The sequence below is a fragment of the Mirounga leonina genome, unplaced genomic scaffold, assembly GCF_011800145.1.
Source record: "Mirounga leonina isolate KUSES-001 unplaced genomic scaffold, KU_Mleo_1.0 Mir_288, whole genome shotgun sequence".
In the NCBI taxonomy this organism is placed as follows: domain Eukaryota; kingdom Metazoa; phylum Chordata; class Mammalia; order Carnivora; family Phocidae; genus Mirounga; species Mirounga leonina.
In genome coordinates this window covers 572,019-593,013 of record NW_023270664.1, presented here as the reverse complement: position 1 = coordinate 593,013, position 20,995 = coordinate 572,019, and positions in this window count along the sequence as shown.

The window sequence follows — 20,995 nt, the reverse complement described above, 5'->3', positions numbered from 1 at the left end:
AAATGCAGAATGAAGATCCTGGCACAAACACATGTGAAAAGGATTTTCACATGTGTGTAAGTAAGTTGTAGGGCAAATTCCTAGAAGTGGAATTTCCGGTCATACAGTATTTTGTATATGTATAGTGTATTTTGTGATGAATATGACCAATCACCCTGTAAGAGGTTGAAGTGACTCCATTCCCACCAAGAGGGCATGAGAGTGGGGCCACCCCACGTCCTCGCCACTCCCCCGAGGGCTCCACGAGGCCTGGAGACCACACATGAACACAAACGGCCTTCAGCCCCAGGGTGGCCCATCAGCAGGGAGGCGGTGGGTGCCTGCCAGTCTCCTACCCCCAGCCCTGATCCCAGCTGTCCCCAAATACCCCTGGGAGCACCTGCCTCAATCCCCTCATCTCCCACTGAGTCCCCATCTCTCTTTAGACCCATTTTGCTGTGGCTTTACCTGGCACACATTCGTTTATAGCACAGGTAAGAGCCTGACAGGTAAGTCTTAGAAGAGTGCCTGGCTCAACCAGCAAGGAAGGGGTCTTTTAGGCCCAGGAAAGGCTCCCTGGCATAAATCAGTCAGGAACACGAAGGAGGATGAAGGCTTTGCTAGAGCAAAGACAAGTATGTGCAAATTTAAGAACAAGGCCATGGGACATGCAGGGGCCCAAGGCAGCCCTTCACGTGCGTGCTTGCTCCTTAATGGGATGTGCATTCATGAGAAGCTGTAGGCAGACCCTTGGTGCAGGCCCTGCCCTCTAAGCTGCCTTTACACAAGTCACACAGAGCTCCAGAAATGCTGAGGTGGCTTGGAAAACCATACTGTGGGGAGAGGGGCAAGGACAGGATAAACAAGCCTGAGATCTCTCCTTATAAAGCCATGAGATCTCCGGGACAAAAGATAGCCCAGCTGCATTTGGCTCTGAGTATCCAGATCCAACTTACCTGCAGCTGAGCTGCCGTTCATAGAGCATATTTGTGGTGACCTGCCACCGCCTGTCAGAACAGGGCCAAGTAAGCAACTTCCAAATAAGCCGTATGTAGGGGGAGTGTTGTAGATGGCCAAGACCCATCCTGAGGGGGACACAGAGCCGCCCCTGCCCCAACCCACAGGCCATCGGGCTCCACCTGGTCCAGCACTAAGCGGCTATGATCACCTAAGTGCAGCTTGCCTTGGAATGTCAGTGTGTGAGGACCCCAAGTGACCTCAAACTTCCCGTGAGGAATGCGGCCTCAGCCGATGGTCAAAGTAGAACCCACTGGGGGCAGACACATGGGTACTGGAGGGCCAGGAGGCCCCTCTGTCATGTCGCTCTTCACAAAATGAACCAAAACACTCTGACAACTGTCCCCCTCACACATGAGGTTGCGGCAGGGATGGAGGTGCTAAGGGACTTCCCATGTCACCAGACTCTGGACCCACTCACTGACCACAGTTCTGTCCTAAGTCATTTCCTTTGTCTTAGCCATTTCCCCCCTCTACCCCTTATAAAATCTCTCCCTGAGACTATGAATGGTTTTGATGGCACTGGAGATCAATTACTTGCTTTGTCCACAGACATCAGAAGGTCCTTTTAGCTCCTGAGCACTTCGAAGACAGCAGCCGGAGGGTCACTGCAGCCCCCTCTCTAGGCCAGCAGCGCGAGCCCCACCACCCACCTTCCCTGCACTCTGGCCAGCACAGACAGATAACTCCAAGCTACCTGACATCCCTGCGTGCGAACTTTAAAAGCGAGGGGGCCCTGGATGGCTGAAACTAGGGTCCTTTCTGAGCTTCTAGGTTTCCTTCCTTTAAGCATCTCCAAAAAAGAGGATTTTCATCTTCTTCATCATCTCATCTGGGGGGAGGAGGGTGGGAACAGCCCCCACAGGAGGTGTCACACCTGTCCTCCTCAATTGAGCTGTCCTGGTTTTCACATGTTACCTTACAGTCCTGTCACCACGGCAGGTCCAATGGCAAACGCTAAAACCACAGAAATGATAAAAAATTAAAGGAAGCTAAATGGCTTTCATCCAACCGAATGAAGGAAATGCATCTTGCACTGCGCTTCCCTGGATATTTATGGTGTTTATTCCAATCTTTTCTAGGCCAGAAAATTCCTGAGCTCACAACAGGCCGTCCTGTCACCATGACAAACAGGCTGGCTGCGACCGGGCTGTGCCTGTGATTGCATTTCCCACCCTCCAAACAGAATATATTAGACATTACAGAGGCAGCATTTATTTTAGGAAGGTTTTTCATTATGGCGATGTAAAATGTCAAGGCTGAGACTCAGCGGGCTCCTTCCAGACCTGCAGGCTCCCTTATTATCTGACAAGTGCGCAAGTTCCTGCCATGTGCTGAGTGAGCTGGCCCACCCCTCAAAGCAGGCAACCCAACCTCTAAGTTAATCAACCAATGGGAGATGCTGGAAGCTGACAGGGACACAGCCCTCCAGGACGGAGGCACGCGGTGGAGTGCTGCATCCAGGACAGAGGCAAGAGGCAGGGCATCATGCTGAGAGCAGCCGAACGGTGAGGGGCAGGGAAATGTCAGGGTGCTCTTGGGGGAGAGAAAGACTCTGGAAAGGGTCCTGGCCCAGGACACAGGCACCACACCCTAGCCCAGACGTGCAGGACAGAGGTGCTGGTCGTCCCGGAGGAAGAAATGACCAGCATGCTGCTAGCTATGTCCATTATTGCTACTAAGGCAAGCCTTAAAAAAGGTGACTCTCATTCATTAAAAACTAGTGTTTATAAACTGTATACCTATTAATATATTTAGTTCAGCCTCCTTCTTTTATAGATGGGGGGAAATGAGGCCCAGAGAAAGTAGATAATTTGGTCATTCATAATATAAGGAACTCCCTTACTTTTTTTTGTTACTCCCAGAAAAGGTAGGAACATTAAATGATTCCTTCTGGGGTGTTGGTTTGGGAGAAAAACCAACAACTTTTAGACTGCGTTTCCTTTTTCCAACACACCAAGGAAATGTGCAGGGAAACAAGGTCTTCAAATTCTGGTGTCAGTCATACACCTGGTTTATATTGCACAAAATTGTGATATTTACCACAAATACTCTAAACACGTTCCTAGAGCAGATACCACTCACCTATCACACTTCATACAAATAGTCCTTCAACATGATGTCTACAGTTAACACTGCTGTGTAGTGTGTGTGTGTATATATACATATATATATATATATTTTTTTTTTTTTTTTTGAGAGGGAGCGTGTGCACAGGGCGGGGGGTGGCGGCAGAGAGGGAGAGGGAGATCTTTTTTTTTTTTAAGATTTTATTTATTTATGAGAGAGAGAAAGAGAGAGAATGAACCAGGGGAGGGGCAGAGGGAGAAGCAGACTTCCCGCTGAGCAGGGAGCTGGCCATAGGACTCCATCCCAGGACCCTGGGATCATGACCTGAGCCAAACGAAGTTGCTTAAGTGACTGAGCCACCCAGGCGTGCTGCATGGTATATTTAAAAGTTGCTAAGACAGTAAATCCTAAAAGTTCTCAACACAAGGAAAAAAAACATTTTTTTCTTTTTCCTTTTTTTTTTGTATCTGATGAGATTATGGATGTTAACATGATCACCATTTCACAATGTATGCTAAGTCATACCTTAGACTTACACAATACTGTATGTTAACTGCATCTCAATAAAACTGAAAGAAAAAAAGAAATATTCCATAAAATAGTGGTTTCTATTTTTTTTATTTCATAGACGAGTAATCATATTTGTTTGGTTGTTTTTAATCTTAAGGAACCTCTAGAAAGTTGCCAAATCTTTAGGTTTCCGATTTAAAATGCTTAAAAACACACACCTACCACCTGGCCAGTCCAGTCGGTAGAACGTGCGACTCCTGACCTTGGAGTTGTGTTCAAGCCCCACACTGGGTGTAGAGACTACTTAAAAATAAAGTCTTTAAAAAAGAAAAACAAAACAATCACTAACAAATAAATAAAATCTCGGAATTTTAAGAAGTCTCTAAAAGTGAGTAAATCTGAACTGATGGGAAGGAGCCACTCACCATCGTGCAGCTTCAGGGCCACCACGTCTGCTCCAGCCTCACCAGGTGACCAGGCTTGGTCCTCCAGGCAGCGCAGTGCAAATAATCCACACGGGGGCACACCCCAAACATACTACACTGACCTTCAGGTTACAAATCCGCCTTTCTAAGGGAGTATGCACTGAATACCCAGAACCAGATCATTGCTGAGTAACCTAGAAAGAAATCAAGTTTGGGCCTCCACAAAACCCAGCGCAACTCCAGACACACTATGCTCCACCTCCCTGTTGCTCGACGACCTAATGCAATGTTCATCACTGCAAGCTGGGGCAGAGAGCCAGACACAGAGCAGCTGGGTAAGCCTGGGGTACAGAATTGTGTGCATACCCATCCAACCTCGCTTCCCACAAAGAAGGTGCCTGGCTGTTCACCATAAAAAGGAGAAGTACAATCAATTTCCAGGAGATGGAGGAACAGTAAAGGCTCATGCAAGCCCATCTGGCATCCTCCCTGCTAGAAGAGCCAGGGTCTCACCACAGGCAGTCAAGAGGACAGGGTGCCTCCTCTTTCCCAAAACCTCTCCGGGCATGGGCTGTGCTTCTCACTCGCCAAGAGCAGAGCTACCCTATGCCACCAGAACCACCACCACTGCCCCCTACGCTCCTTCCTCCTTTTCCTGAGCATCTAAGTACCAGCGACGAGAACACACTGTCAGTCTAACTCCTCACCCCTCTACTGCCACCTCATGCCTCCACCCCGTCACAAAATGCTGAACACCAGGCCCGCACACAGGGAAGGCTGGGACAAAACCGGTGGGGAAAAGCCCTGCTTCAAAAGATGGAGAAGGATCTGACTCAGAGTGATGTTTCCCTCCTGTCCTTGTGTTCGAAAGAGTGCATGATGAGCCCAATTTCCAGGGCCTTCACTCATCATAAAGCAGGAGGCCCTGGGGGCACCTGGGTGGCTCAGTCGGTTAAGCGTCTGCCTTTGGCTCAGGTCATGATCCCAGCGTCCTGCAATAGAGCCCCACATTGGGTTCTCTGCTCATCGGGGAGCCTGCTTCTCTTTCTCCCTCTGCCGCCCACCCCCACTCATGCACGTGTGCTCACTCTCAAATAAATAAAATATTAAAAAAAAAAAAAAAAAGGCAGGTGTCCCTGTTCTTCCCTCCTTTCCCCCCACTTCACCCTGTGGCTTCACCCACTTCAGGTCCCAGGACTCATGCCCCTCCACCAGGTCTTACGGAAGGGGTGCTGCCCCCAGACTGGGACCCCCACATCAGAAACACAGGGAACCTCTGGAGCAATGAACACAGGGTCTCTGAGTCAAACTGAAGTCCCCAAGGAGGAAACTCATGACTCTGGGCCCCGAATCTAGCCCAGATTCAGGTGTTGCCCTCACTCACTCACAGCCTGGACCCTGGGCCCAGAGGTCATGACTCAGCCAGCGTCTCAAGCTGCTCCGTGCAGTCAGGACAACAGCTGAGCCCTCACACCCCTGCCATAGCCAAGCTTGCCAAATCTAGACAAGAGCACTTCCTCCTCACTCTCATTTTTATTCCATGAACACTTCACCTTCTGCTTTTCCTAGCTGTTAATTCAGGACATAGCCCAGAGAAGAAGCCGAAGGTCATCAATTCCAAAACCAAGCCATGCAGAGCAGAGAAGGATAATAACCCCACAGGCCCTTGAACTCATCCCCAACTGGCAAAGTACCTAAAGATGATAGGTACTTTTAGCCCTTCAATGCTGATCTATGAAACACTTTATAAACTGGAAGACTGAGGTCAACTGTAGTTGTGGCTGAGGAAACAATTCCTAGCACTGAACCTAAGATGTTTTTGTATCTTTTTAGGATGGCAGCCACCCCATGCAAAGCCCCCACGGAACCCAGACAGCAAAGTCACAAGCACTATAAAGAAGAAGGTGGTGAGGGGAGGAAGGCCAGGACACAGGACCCTTCCCAAGATGCCTACTGCCCTGGAGCCAACACATTCCCAAGCATCTCGTGTGCTGTGTTTTCAAGCTGGACCTGACACTCCACCCACTGAGTCTTCAATTTTTAATCAGTTCCCTATTTCATTTCATTTTATTCTGTTTGTGACTGTTTTATTTTTACATGTTGTTATTTTGTAATAAGGTCCATATCTGTCAGCACATCTAATGGAAAGCATCTATTTCTTAAGGGTCCCCAAAAGTAAAAGCCAACTTCTTAGGTGCAGCTTCCATTTCCTGGCAAGAATTAGAAAACACAATAAAATAAACGTGCATGGAATAAAAAATACAGTATTTACTCACCAAAATGTTCTCACACAGATAAAAGTTACCCAAGAACAGTGTATGTGGCATTGAATATTCTCTAGAGTTAAGTAAATTAACTTTAAAATTGCTATTGTAAAATAAGCACTGGGAATGCACAAGAAAGGTCCTGCTGGGCTTCTGGAGGCAAGGAAGGTTCAGGAAGGTGTGGGAGGGCAGAGAAAGTTCTGGAAGACAAAGAAGGTTCTGGAGGGCAGGGAGATGCGGGAAGACAGAAATTTTTCTGGAGGCAGAGAAGGTTCTGGAGGGAGGAAACAGGGAACGTTTTGGAGGCCGGGAAGTTTCTGGAAGGCAGCAACGCTGTCTTGTTCATGTCTGCATATCCAGGGTCCGGCACAGTGCCGGATGCACTGTAGGTACTCAGTCCATGATACTGGCCAGAGGCTGCCCTACCTGCCTGAATTTATAGGTCAGTGAGAAACCGGAACTCCTTATTCACAGTGAAAATGAAGAAACTGGACAAAGGAGAAGTATCTGAATTTCCCTCAAAACGTCATTTTGTTTGGTCCTGGGCATCAATGTGAGAAACCATGGGGCTACCTTAAAACCCTAATGATGCCACCTTCTTCCAAACAAAACTGGCTCTTGCTTCTGCCTGGGGGCTAAGGATCCAAGGCCCCTGACAGCCTTGTCCAGCCAGAAACTAAGATGATTCACAGCTGGGTCTTTGTCCCCACGAGGAGGACTGTCCTGTCTCTGTTGAACCATTTCTCCTAGTGTGCAGCCCACTGGGATCCCAACTCTCATCTCGGAGGCACATCAGGGACCCCCTGCCGTCCCTCCCCAGGACTGGCAGACACTCTGGTCTTTCCTCTCTTGGGGCTCAACCCCAACTCTTCACTCTGATCCTTCTTGTATTTCCTACTTTTTGTCCAGATTCTCTTGTGTTCTCAGTGTGTTAATAAATGACTCAGTCCACATCAGATTCAGGGCCACCACGTCTGCTCCAGCCTCACCAGGTGACCAGGCTTGGTCCTCCAGGCAGCGCAGTGCAAATAATCCACACGGGGGCACACCCCAAACATACTGGACACAAAAATTTGTGCAGGATCTTTGGCATTGAAATGGCTTTAGAATTTGTTCTTCAGCAAAGCTGAAGCTGATACTGAAACAGCAGTTTCTAAATGAAAATGAGAGTATGATATATGGCATTCAGCTCACTGACAGTTGCTACTATGGTAAGCTCGCAAATAGGAATTTGTATTTTCTGAATGATCTACATTTTATTCCAACTGAATCAGGAAGTTCACCCCCTGACACTGTCTAGGCTGAAGACTGTCATTAACTCATTCGGAAATGTTCTTAGACTGAGAATCTAAATTTTAAAGGGTTGTTCTAGAGGTTAGAGCAATACACGATGAATAGTAACACGAAAATCTGATGTTTATAGCACAGAAATGTATTTCTTGCCCTCATCTTACTTTTATAAAAACACATGATAGGAGTGAATACTGTTCCTGGTACAGATAACTCAACTGATAATCAACATTCCTCTGTACTTCATTAACGTTTTATGCCGACCACCAGAGAAATGGGCTAGGGGACGAGAAAGGGAATCTGTGCCCTAGAAATGCAGAAAACGTGAGCTTTCGGGTGGCGCAGTCGGTTAAGCATCTGACTTTGGCTCAGGTCGTGATCCCAGGGTCCTGGGATCGAGCCCCACGTCAGGCTCCACGGTCAGCAGGGAGTCTGCTTGTCCCTCTGCCTCTGTCACTCCCCCCACTCATGCACACACTCTCAAATAAATCTTAAAAAAAAAAAAAAAAGAAAGAAAGAAAACATCAGCTTTTACTGCTGATGAGGCCAGATACAGTTAAGAAATGTTCAAGAAGGGCGCCTGGGTGGCTCAGTTGTTGAGCATCTGCCTTCGGCTCAGGTCATGATCTCAGGGTCCTGGGATCGAACCCCGCATCGGGCTCCCTGTTTGGCGGGAAGCCTGCTTCTCCCTCTCCCACTCCCCCTGCTTGTGTTCCGTCTCTCGCTGTGTCTCTCTCTGTCAAATACATAAATAAAATCTTTAAAAAAAAAAAAAAAAGAAATGTTCAAGAAAAGATTATGTTGTTTGTGATTATAGTCAGTTTTCAGTAACACTTTGGAAAACAGAGTCCAACCCTAAAGTAACCAGAAGGGGCTCTGGAAGAATAACTAGGCCACCTTCCTGCTCTAGCAAAGGACTCACCACACTCTTCACATCCATTCTTCTCTTGAAGACTTTCAGACCAAGAGACTATGCCCACAGCCCTCCTCAGGTACTCCGTCTGGGTTGACCCGGGAGGCTGCAAACCTTGACATCCCTAGATCTGAACCTCCTCACTGAGAATTTATAAATTGCTGAAACCAGAACAGGGAACCTTTTCCAGCCCTGTAAGTCTGTAATTGTTTTATTTATTCAGCGAAAATTACTGTGTATATATACTGGGATATGGCCCCACTTACACTCACTTACAGCTAAGTGTATCTGATATATGGGCTAACTCTGCAGCCTCAGGAGGCCCTGGCAAATGGCCCATTGAGTTCTGGTGAAGGAAGGATGAACGACCCTCCACTGGTTCTCATGATGCCCTGCAGCTCATTGCAATGCATTGTGCCTGGTGATGTGATTTATGGACCAGATGACCCATTTTAACTAACACAATATGAACCAGAGATTTGAAGGGATTCTTACAAAGAAATCATGCATTGTTAACAACCACACAAACACAGAAAATGGGGGGCGCCTGGGTGGCTCAGTCGTTAAGCATTTGCCTTCCGCTTAGGTCATGATCCCGGGGTCCTGGGATCGAGCCCCGCATCGGGCTCCCTGTTTGGCGGGGAGCCTGCTTCTCCCTCTCCCGCTCCCCCTGCTTGTGTTCCCTCTCTCGCTGTGTCTCTCTCTGTCATATAAATAAAATCTTAAAAAAAAACGCACAGAAAATGGGGGTGAGCACCGATACTTCTCTTAGTAGGAATTGTCCTTCAGACACATTCTGAGGTCAAAGGCATAGCAATTTAATTAGACCCAACAAGAAGGTGGCTAAAAAGATCACAAATCATCCTTCAGACTTTTCCAAATGTGGAATTACATGTATCCTCAATAGTAGACATTGTTCTAACTGCATCTTGTGACCTGAGATACCAGATGATAGCCTGAAGCCATTAAGATCGAAGACATTTAAAAACTAAGCATCTGAACACTATTAATAATAATTTTCGTGAGTACGGAGAAGTTTTTTTAATTTTGTCATACTCTTTTTTTTTAGATTTATTTATTTTAGAGAGAGAGAGTGTGTGTGCATGAGCAGTGGGAGGGGCAGAGGGAGAGAATCTTTGAGCCTGACCTGGCTCAGTCTCACAGCGCATGAAACAGAGTCAGATGCTTAAGGGACTAAGCCACCCAGACACCCCTACAGAGAAGTTTTCGTATCTGCAACAGTATCTTAATGACTAGTTAATAATTACTTTAATGATTATTGATCTCTCATTCTTTTAAATTTAATTTGTTTGATAATAAGCATTAGTTCAATACAGCATACGTATAATTTGTAAATAAGTGTGTAAGTGTGCGTGTGTGTGTGTGTGTATACACCTGGTAATAAATGCACATTTCTACTGGGTCTGCCATCAAACCTACAGACCCCAAGGGGAGAGGTGGAGAGGAGAGCATGCGCCTGGGGGATAGGTGTGAAGTAGAGGGCATGGGCCTCATCCATGACATTTGGCGAGGTTTCAGACAGAAGAGTGACAGGATCAGATTTTCATGGTGGTCACAGCCTAAACTGGAGAAGGGCTTGGAGGACGGCAAGACTCCTTTCTGTTACAGTTTGTTCTGCCATATTTCAGCCAAGCTCTTCCTCTTCCATGCAGGAGCACATGGCCAGCAGCTGCCTCCCAAGACTGCATTTACATCAGGTGTTCTGGTTTAGCGTGGTTTAACATGAGGGCCAATTCTTTGTAGACAGTTCTCTGGGGTCGGGGCATTTCAGCAGCATCCCTGCCTACACTCTGTAGGGCCCAGTAGCAGAACTCCCACCCCAGCTGGGTTAACCAAAACACAGTGGAGACCATAGTTGGGAACCGCTGGGTTACATGAAGGAACCAACCACCTGCTTCTCCTCCAGCCTACAGGTTAAAACAACCCTCTGTCCTTCCTTCAGAGAGTGTATTCTTCCTTCCATTATTCATTTATTTTACATAGCAAAGCAGCATCTTCCGATATTCTGGAAGAACTGCTACAACATTAGGAACAGGATAACGATATATCCAGACCTAGGTAGAATCTTTCAAAATAAGGTTTTGATTTTGGAGTTAGTACCCACTTAATTACAATCTTTGTGAGACATGTTATTTTATGTAAGATCATCTCTAACAGTCTGGAACATTCCTTTTTCCATAGTGCTTGACTTTAAATTTACCCGGATATCTGGTGTTCTTTCAGAGTTCCTATGAAAGACATTTACTCGTTAAACAATTGCTATATATTCTTCAACAGCATTTAGACCAAAAATACCACTTTTTAACATCACTAATAGGCTTCTTCATTAATGTACTGATATTGTCCTAAAGTGGGTTTAACATCTATATTTCAATCCCTCAAAACCTTTGAAAAATAAGAACAGGCATATCTATATAAATATCCAAATTTTCAGCTTGATTGCACATTTTTATCTTCTCAGAATAGCACTAAATCAAATGTTCTTTCAGAACTACATCTTACTTCCCAAAGAGACAAAATACATATAAGCAAGCAAAATCTAATTTCATTGCTAACATTCGGTACTCTTTTTGTCCCTTATAAACTTCTCATGTTTTTTACTAGTAATTATTCACTCCCAGACTGTTCTTTTGATATTGCCTTGGTCCATCGTCCTCGACATTTGCTTTCCGTATGTGAATTCCATAAGATGGTTTTCAGCAACCAGCAATGCAATTTACACATTTCTAGTTACTTGACCTGCACGTATGCACCCCCATCCTCTGTGACAACAGTAAATTAAAGTCTAAGCTCACTATATGTGAGGAAGAGACTATTATTAGGAAGTGTCATAGAAATGAGAAAATAAGTAGATCTCGCTTCTTAGGGAACTAAACTAAAAATCTAATGTTTATTCTGAAAAATAATTTTTCCATTTAAAAAAGTTTCTTGGGGTGCGTGAGTGGCACCCTGACTCTGTTAGGGCTCAGGTCGTGATCTTGAGGTTGTGAGATCGAGCCCCGTACTCTATACTCAGGGTGAAATCTGCTGAAGATTCTCTCTCCCTCTCCCTCTGCTCCTCACGCTCATGCATGCACTCTCGCGTGCTCTCTCTCTAAAATAAATAAATAAATCTTTAAAAAAAATAAAAAGGTTTCTTTATTCAATGGTCAAAAAGCTTAGGCTCCCAGCAATTAAAAATTCATGTAAAAGAGTATTCTCTGGGTTTTGAACATCCACACTTAATATGTCCTCTTGAAGTACTTGCTTCTTGCCGCAAACAAAATGAAAGCAAACAGGAGCCCCAGGGCCTGGTGTGGTCACTCACAAGGAGACATGCTCAGTGAACACGTGGAGTAACCAGCAGGCTGGGCACAGGGCCATTGTGCCCAAGCACCCTGCCAGGCTCCTGCCAGAAAAGGCATTTGAGCCGAAACCTGGCTCAGCAAGAAATGAAAGTCTCTGAACAGTTTTGCTTCTGACATCATAGTTCTCTATTCCAACTCAACTCTGTTACAAAGCCTTTTTTTTTAAGCATATTCCAGGGGCACCTGGGTGGCTCAGTTGGTTAAGCGTCTGCCTTCAGCTCAGGTCATGATCCCAGGGTCTTGGGATCGAGCCCCGCATCGGGCTCCCTGCTCAGCAAGAAGCCTGCTTCTCCCTCTCATTCCTGCTCTGCTCGCTCTCTCTGTCTCTCTCTCTCTCTCATTAAAAAAGGAAAAAAATAAAAAAGCATATTCCAGGCCACAAGAATAGAGAGAGAGATTAACAGATCCTAGGGGCTCAGAACATGGGGGTTCTTGCTGGGGAAGCCCCAGAGCAAGCCCCTCCCACAGCACAAGGGCTTCAAGCGGGGATGCCCACCTCCGCTGTCTGCCAGCCCCCACGCAGCATCCCACTGACACCTCTGCTTACCTCATCCCACAGATACTTCTGCCAGGTTTTTTCTGGGGGGTCATGTGCTGCAGACACAAGCCACACACTACAGAAGTTCACCAACACTAACAAAACACAAGTGCACCACCTTACACATGAGTGTAAAAGCTGGTGGTCAAGACAGAGACAGAGTCAGGGCGAGGTGGAAGGCACACAGGGCTCAGCTCCTAACACTCCCCACCATCCCACAAACAGTCCAGGGGCCTGCAGAACCCAGGGAACCTCACAAACACCGGAAGAGCAAAGGGAGAGCTTGTCCTTGTCTTTTCTCTGAGAGAGAGGCCGCTGGGAAGAGACAGGTAGACTACCGGGAGCAAACAACGGAATAAGGCACAGACCCAGAGGCCACCGATCCTCCCTGAGGAAATGACACAGCCCCAAGCAGGTTAACGTGCTGGGCACCCAGACTGCTTCTTTCCCTGCCATTCCCCCAGGTCAGCCAAACACTGAGCCCACAAGGATCACCCCTCCAACTGCAGCTCAGAGGCAGGCAACAGACCACAGACCACCAAGCTTTGGGACAGCAGGAGAGTGGCCCAGAGAGGTGCGCCGACAAGCAAAAGGGACAAACTATAGTGAGTGCTGGACACCAACAAGGCAGGATCCAGAGGTCGGGGCCCCCCCTGCAGAGGGGAACCTGGTCCTGGCAGGCCCCCACACCCTGAGCCCCAAATCAGAAAGTCTGAGCCCAGGGCCCACAGAGAGAGACGCTAGTGAGGTCAGACTTCCCGGAGGCCGTTAGCCCACCCACTCTGGCACTACCCTCACGGCCACCTCAGTCTTTGCGGAAAGAGCACAGGGGCACAGCGTGGGCATGCTCTCCACCCTCAAGTCCTCGGGTAAGCGGCACCGAAAGTGGTGGGCTTGGGAGCCCACGAAGAGGCTGTTTTCCTTGCTCAGCCCTCACTCGGCTCGAATAGAGGCCTCGGGGTGCAGAGGATGCTACGTGGGTCCCGCCCTCACAGTGGTGTGCGGTCTTTGTATTAGGCTGTAGAGGGCAGGTGAGCACAGCCCAAAGCTGTGGGATCCGGGGTTCAGTCAGTGCTGTGTGTGACCCTCAATGCTTTTATAAGAGTGTGTGAGTCCTCTGGTCTCTATCATCAGGTATTTTTCATGCCTCAGTGACAAGACAAAAATCCAGACACCTAAGAACAGCACAACCTAGACATGTCAAATATTCTAAAAAACTGCTCTGATTTTTGCATTTATCAAATATTACATAATATTTTAAAAGAAAATGTTTAGTGTACCTGAAAAAGAGTAGGTAACTCTTTTTCTTATACTTTCCACTCAAACATGTAAGAAATGTGTATAACTATTTTTTAAGCCCAATTTCTTTTATTCAAGGGCTTTAAGCTCTTTGAAGGGATGGTGTGAAATAAATTCCATATGATACTATAACCATTAGTCATTCTCATTAAACATAAGTCTGCATCCTCACTGCACGTAACTATTTTTTTAAGTATGTCTGTCAAAAAACATAAATGATATTACTATTTAAAATGTAATAGTGGGGCACCTGGGTGGCTCAGTCGGTTAAGTGTCCAACTCTTGATTTCAGCTCAGGCCATGACCTCAGAGCCTTGAGATCAAGCCCCAAGTTCGGGGGGGGGTTCTGCCTGAGATTCTCTCCCTCTCCCTTGGCCTCTTCCCTGCCCCATGCCCCACATGCACACACACACACACACTCTCTCTCTAAAATAAATAAATAAATCTTAAAAAAAAAAAAAACGTACTGGTAATGCTTAAAAAAAATCTCAATAGTCAATTCAGCTGAGACTTGGACTCACCAAAGAACTAGTATTTTCAACAATAACAATATTCCACCCTGTCTGGCCACCAAACTCCAACATTAACTGGAAAAAAAATGGAGCTTCTAGGAATAGTAACAACTAGGACTGCCATTACCAAGGCCTCTCCACCACTTCATATAATCCTCTCAAAAACATGAAGAGTTTGGTACTATGCTCATGGTATAAATCAGAGAAATTACAGGTGAAGTCCTTTCATTTCCCTTGATTTTTTTCCCCCTTGACTTCTAATATGAGTGTAAGTGCAAACTGTAAATGTTACCAGATTGGGAAGATAAGGCAATCCTTATCTTCCTTGCCCCGCACGGAGTCTGCTTCTCCCTCTCCCTTTGCCCATCCACCTGCTCGTGCTCATGCTCTCTCGGTCTCTCTCTCAAATAAATAAAATCTTTCAATTAATTAATTAATTAAGTCCTTTTCCCTTTGGGAACCAGGTCAGCTCTTCTCCTGAAAATTCCTTCCACCAAACAAACCATTTCCAAACATCTTTTGTACTGTATGTAGGACATTGCATCAGAAGCCAGAATGGGCCTTCAGAACACACAGTGACACAGAATGCCCATGTCATGTGAGGGAAAGTTTCGTTCTTTCCTCTACCAGATGCCTCAGAAAATAATGAGAGACTAAAATGAGCCATCCCCTTTGCTTGTTTGACACTCTAAATGTCAAGCTTAGATGGAATCTACTCTTAAAATTTTCTTAAGAGAATAATCCCTCCTTCATCCCTTACTCTGAAGTAGGCTTTTTCTTGTAACAGGTCTGAAATGAGAGCTAGCTTCTTTGATGTTTGTATTACCACATTTAAAAAACCTGACGGAAGCCCAGAAGCATTCTGAACAGTGTTTATGAACACATTAAGCATGAACTCTATGGTGGCACTTGCATTCCTGCCACGAGGGAAGGCTAAAAGTGTCCAAAAACATGTTATCCATTTCCAAACATCAAGATTCACTCAGAGAGTCTAACCAGATAATTGAATCTGACACCCAGAACAAAACCCAAGTCAGAAAATCAACACCGCCCGCCACCTCAGACCAAAGAGCATTTTCGAATTCTCTCTCAGGCCCATTGAGCCTAGTGGTTCTGAAGCTCCTTAGGGAAAGGCAATCTGACAAGTGAAAATCAGCTCCGTCCCTGTAATATCTTGTGGAGTTACAGAGACGTGTTCTAAGAGTGCACAGATTCCTTCTGCTGGGACCCGCTTCCTCAGGAGCTATCCCTGCGCCTCATCCTGGAGTCGCCCACTGGAGAGAAAAGGAAACTCTGAAGGCCAGAGAACTAGGACCCAATCCCAGCACCAAGTATCTCACTGTACTCTTCCTAACCCCTCTAAGCCTCAGTCTTTCCATCTGTAAAATGAAAGTTATAAATGCTCACCCATCAAGATGTTTCTGGGGAATACATGTAACTGCACATAAAGGCTTCTGGAGGTTGCCAGGGGCTCAGAGTAGGCTGTCACTACAGAGGGGAGAGCTCAGGTCGATGTTGGGGGGAAGGAACTATTCTATGAGCGGTCATCAGAATCTATACCTAGAATGATACACCAAAACAAAAAACTCAATTTCACCGTATGATCATTTTTAATTAAATTAAAAAAGAGAACATGCGCCAGTCTGCTTTATAACTATTCCCCTCCTGCCCGTTCAACTGCCCTCACAGAAACCATTACTAGTCCCATGTACCGAGAAGGAGTGTCTTTGCATTTCCTGAACCATAATCATAGGACTGAGGGAACAGATGAAAATGAAAGAAATAAAATGCCCTGTTAACCACCTCTACAATGGAGAGTTAACACCAAGCGATCATCACAAAACCCTGAACAGCTTCCTTATCTCTTCACATCATACACACGAAGACCATTTTAAAAATAGATTGCCCCTGATGTTTCACACAGCAGCACCTCTAGTCCAAAGTTCACTGCCTTACACTTACAGGGGAGTCATCCACTTCTCAGTGCAGAAGCCAACTAACAAACAAAAAAGTCACTTAACATGTGAACATAAGTGTTTCCAGGAGAACCGCACCCCTTTTCACTTCCGGCCCTAAATATTTAAATAGTGGTTGTGGCAGACTTGTTGGAGATAGCTCGAGTTAAAAGAAAAAACTTCCTTCTTCCTTCAACAAACTGTTTCCAGCCAGCAGAAAAGTGCACTGATTATTTTCTGCTTCTTGGGTTTTCTGTCCCCCTATCAACCAAGATTAAAAAATAAGTCCAGCTGGGTCCACATTCAGGAAGGTCAATTTAGACTAACGTGGAAACAGCTGCTGGGTGCTTTATGTGGAGCAGAGTTATCTGCTATGAATTCAGCTGTTTGCTTTCTCAGGAATGGAATATCTTGTCAGTAGAGATAAGACAGGTTCTTGGTTAACTAGTCTCATTGGGCCTGCATCTACTGGGATACATCTGGATTCAAATTCTTTCTGCCCATTTCTTACGGTTTTTTTTTTTTTTAAGATTTTATTTATTCATTTGACAGAGAGACACAGCGAGAGAGGGAACACAAGCAGGGGGACTGAGAGAGGGAGAAGCAGGCTTCCCGCGGAGCAGGGAGCCCGATGCGGGGCTCGATCCCAGGACCCCGGGATCATGACCTGAGCCGAAGGGAGCCGCTTAACGACTGAGCCACCCAGGCACCCCTGTTTTTTGTTTTTTGCCTCTCCACATATAAAGAATCCTTAAACTAGCAGTATTTACACATACCCTGGCATATCTTAAATACATGCCACCCAAAGCCAAAGGGTTATCTTTAGTTTGGGTCACATTTAGTTACGTTTAGTTACAAACACCTTTTCATAAGGAATTTTTAAATTCTAAGGTAATGCTCCAAGAGGTCATGGTAATAGAAACCTTTCTTAATAAGATCATGTATAAGGACGGCTCAGCTAACCCCATCCCTCTTTCAAACTTCTCCTCTTCCTAACTTTTAAAAATAAAAAAGCGGGTGAATAACTGCATTCACAAATTAGGTAATACTGCCTTCCTGGGAAAAAAAAAAGAACAAGAACAAAATAAACTCAGAATGCCTCAATTATTATCACATAAAAGAAACAATAACTGGTATAGCGCTCATCAAAACATCACCCTGAGCCATCATCCTGGCTGCAGGTCTCAGCCTAACGGCAGATTCACAACACTGCTATCGACCTCCTGCATGGAAAGCCAAGGACTCAACAAGTCTGCACATTTCATGGCCTATAGAAATGCCTGCACACACGCCACGACCCAACACCACCACAGAGCAAAGTAGAAAGCCGACTACCGAAAATTTAGCACACCTCCTACACCTTCTTGGTGGGCACCACTGATGATGATCTTGGTAACCAGGTGCAAAAACAGATCGGCTTTTAAAAGAAGAGCTGCAAGATGCTGAGATGCACAGCTAAGCTTAGCACTGAGAGGAAGCCATCTCAAAACCTCTTTTATTCCCCACACGTTCCTTCCGAGTCTGACACATTTAACTGCTGTCTCTGGACACAGCAGACAGCAGTACGACAGTTCCACCCAATGCATCTGGTTTCGTGGATGAGCCCGCTGTCACCTCCCTTCCACAGAAGCCCAGGGTTTTCCATGGGCCCCAATCCTTCTGCATGGGAACATCAGCACCAGACGCTGAAGGAGCCGGAGCAGGGGGAGGAGACAGGCAAAGAAAGACTCACAGCCTGAAAGGAGGTAGCAGGGTTTTTGCTCTAGGGGAGGAGCAGGCTGCTCATTACCATACACCCACCAAAATCAAGAGCTATGGACCCTAAGAAGCAAAGACGGATGCGTGCTTTTGTGGTGGAAAGGGTGCTTTGATTTAAAAATAAACAATCACGCTGTCTAGTTCACAAAGCAAGCTGACTCCTGCTCTTGGCTGCTCTCTCCTCAGCTCCAAGTGGGCTCACTGGTGAATGAAAAATGTGTGGGCAAATTAGGAGACAAAAACTAGGGAGAAAAAGAAACACTCACCTATCTCAAAGCTAGAGGCACTGGCTAGCTTTGACTTTGGATTCTCCAAACAACATTTGCATGAAAGGTTGACTCTGTCCTTTGGCAAACGAGGTTCTTATTTCTTTAGCTAGAGAAGGGTCTTTTATACGATTGCTCTTAAATGTGGGGGCTGTTCGAGCAGGTTCACAAACTGGCTTCCCTATGACTAAAAAATGGCCTAAAGACAAACACCTGGCATTCAAATCAGACTTATATAGTACTGGGCACCTGAACAAAAGGATGTCCTGAAATCACAGAGAAAGGCAGAGGGAAGGAACAAAGGAATACCCAAAGATGGAACTATATGAAGAGAACAAAACCACTAAACTACCCTGGACAAGGCTGCCTGATGCAGCAGTGGTATTTTGACTAGAAGCAGAGCTGAATCGTATCACTGATGGGGGTGCCATTGTTCCCACTCTGTTCAGCTCTGATAATAGTGTCTAAGATAATGGGAAACTATGTGTCATAAAGAAGCTTTTTGCACCAGAAAGACATGGACACATAGGCGATGCAAGGGCAGGAAGCCAAAGTGATTAAGGGGGGAACGGTACCCTTGAAGAAAGGGAAAAGGTGAGACATCCACTGCCACTGGGATGCTGTCAAGAGCTGCTGTGGAAATACGGTAGTGTCACAGAATGTGGCTCAGAACAAGAATAAACTCAGATTTTAGTACTTTTGTTGGCCCTGGTTTTCATTAAGAGGTCCTTCACTGTCTAAATCTGAAGAGGACCCTGGTCTTAGGTCTTACTGGTATAATGGAGACTCCTCATTTTAACCTACAATTTTATGATGCTGGCAAGGAGCAAAAACTCAGATCTCCTTGAACTGTGTGTGTTCTTTAGGCGTCAACCTGAGCTAAACAAATAAAAAGAGTAAAAGTGACAGGGCTGGGGCCAAAACTAAGGTCTCCAGGTGATCTTTCACTGTGCATTGCATCATTTGGAACAATGTACTTAGTGTGACCTTACCAAACAAACGGCTGAGAAAGAGAAACATGGTAGCATATGCCTTTCAGAGGTGACTATGGTTCCCCCTGCCCTTTCTGAAGACTGGGTATATGAATTCTGGTAATATGGCAGCAGCATTCTGGGTGAGGGCAGTAGGGATAGAAGGCTGAGTGACCAGGATGCAGGGGCCTTACACAGGTCAACCAAGCTACATGCTATTCCAGGTTGGGTCCCAAAATGAGAAGACCACACTTACATCTTACCTGTACACACTGCCAGGCAATTTCCAATCACATGGAGAATGTAGCAGGTTAACCCTATTCACCTGGAGTCCTTGAGACAGTCTGAATGATGTCTGGACCCCCAATGCCCCACATAGACAGTATCCAGGAGACTCCACTGAAGTACATAGTAAGCGGAGGAGAAATAAGGCACCCTTTTTAAAATATGATTCAACTTTGCCTGTAGCCAAAACACCATTGCTTTGTCAGGCAATATTGTCCACGCCAGTTCAGCGATCTTCTCTTCGTATCCTTCCAATTTTGGGTTTTCCTTTGCTCCCTCCCTCAGCCACCTCTCCCTTCTTCCTTCCTCTGTGATTAAAGCAAGATGCTATGAACTGGGCATTCTAATGGCAAAAAGAGTAGTTAAGACCCACCCACCCTTCCCCAGAACATGCCCTGAGCCTGCTTCTCCCTGACCTGTGCGGACGTGGAGGGCTGCTCCAGGCCAACTGAGCCAACGGCTCTCACGTGAGGTGAGACGCCCGAGGACGGAGACCAGCTCAACCTCCATCACCAGTTTGGGGCAAGGCCCTGGAGATCCAGCAGAGCGGGCCAGGGCGCCCGACCTCGCCAAGCAAGGCTGCCCCGACCAAGACCAAGATGATCGGTGCGCGCTGCGGCCCTCAGCACCCGGCATGTGGGGGGTGGGACACACCCCTCGACCCCAGCGGGCGAGGCCCTCCCTCCAAATCACCAGCTGGCCCTCCAGCTGTGCCACGCTGCCCACCGGGCAGAAGCACACGCGAGGACACAGGTCAAGCAAGGAAAAATTGCAGGGCACCTGGCCTGCGATGGCCGGAATCCGGGCAGACGGCGCCCTCCTGGCAGGCTCTTTGTGCGGGACCGCGGGGGCCCAGCAGGGCCGGCCCAGGAGGCCAGCGTCCGCCCCCTCCGCGACCCGGGGCCGCCTTTCGCCCTCACTCCCAACACCTATCCACCACCTATTATTCGAATCCATTACGTTTGGTAATCCCGGCCTTGAAGGCGAATCCCCTCCCCAAAACGGCTGGCGCGGGGCCCTGCCCGCCTCCCGGGTAAGCCGGTCGGCCTGCGAGGGGGCGGATTCCGGCGCCCTCCCCGGGAGAGCGCTTCCCCCCCGCCTCCTTCCACCCCCGTCGCGGAGGGAAGATGTCCGTCCGCGGGCGAGGCTGTCGGAGGCGCAGTCCACGCGCTGACCACGCGGGCAGGGGTCGGCCGCGCGGCTCCCCTCGGTCGCCCCAGACCCGGGCCGGCGCCCCCGCGACCCTGCCCCGCCGCCACACGCACGCGCGCGGCGCGCCCTCCCCCCGCCGCCGGGGCGGAAGTCCTCGCGGGGAGGGGCGCCAGGGAGGAAACTGAGGCAGGGCGCCGCGGCGAGGACGGGGAGGCGCCCGGGGCAGCGCCCAGAACCCGCGAGAGCCCCCGCCGCTGCGGCGAGCGCGTTCTCGCCGCGCCCCGACCCCCGCCGCCCCCTCACCCGGGCGCCCCACCCCCCCGCGCGCCCACAACCCTCCTCCCCACCGCCTCCCCTCCCTCACGGAGAAGCCCCTACCCCCTCCACTCACCAAAAAGCCCCCTTCTCCTCCTCCCCCCTCCC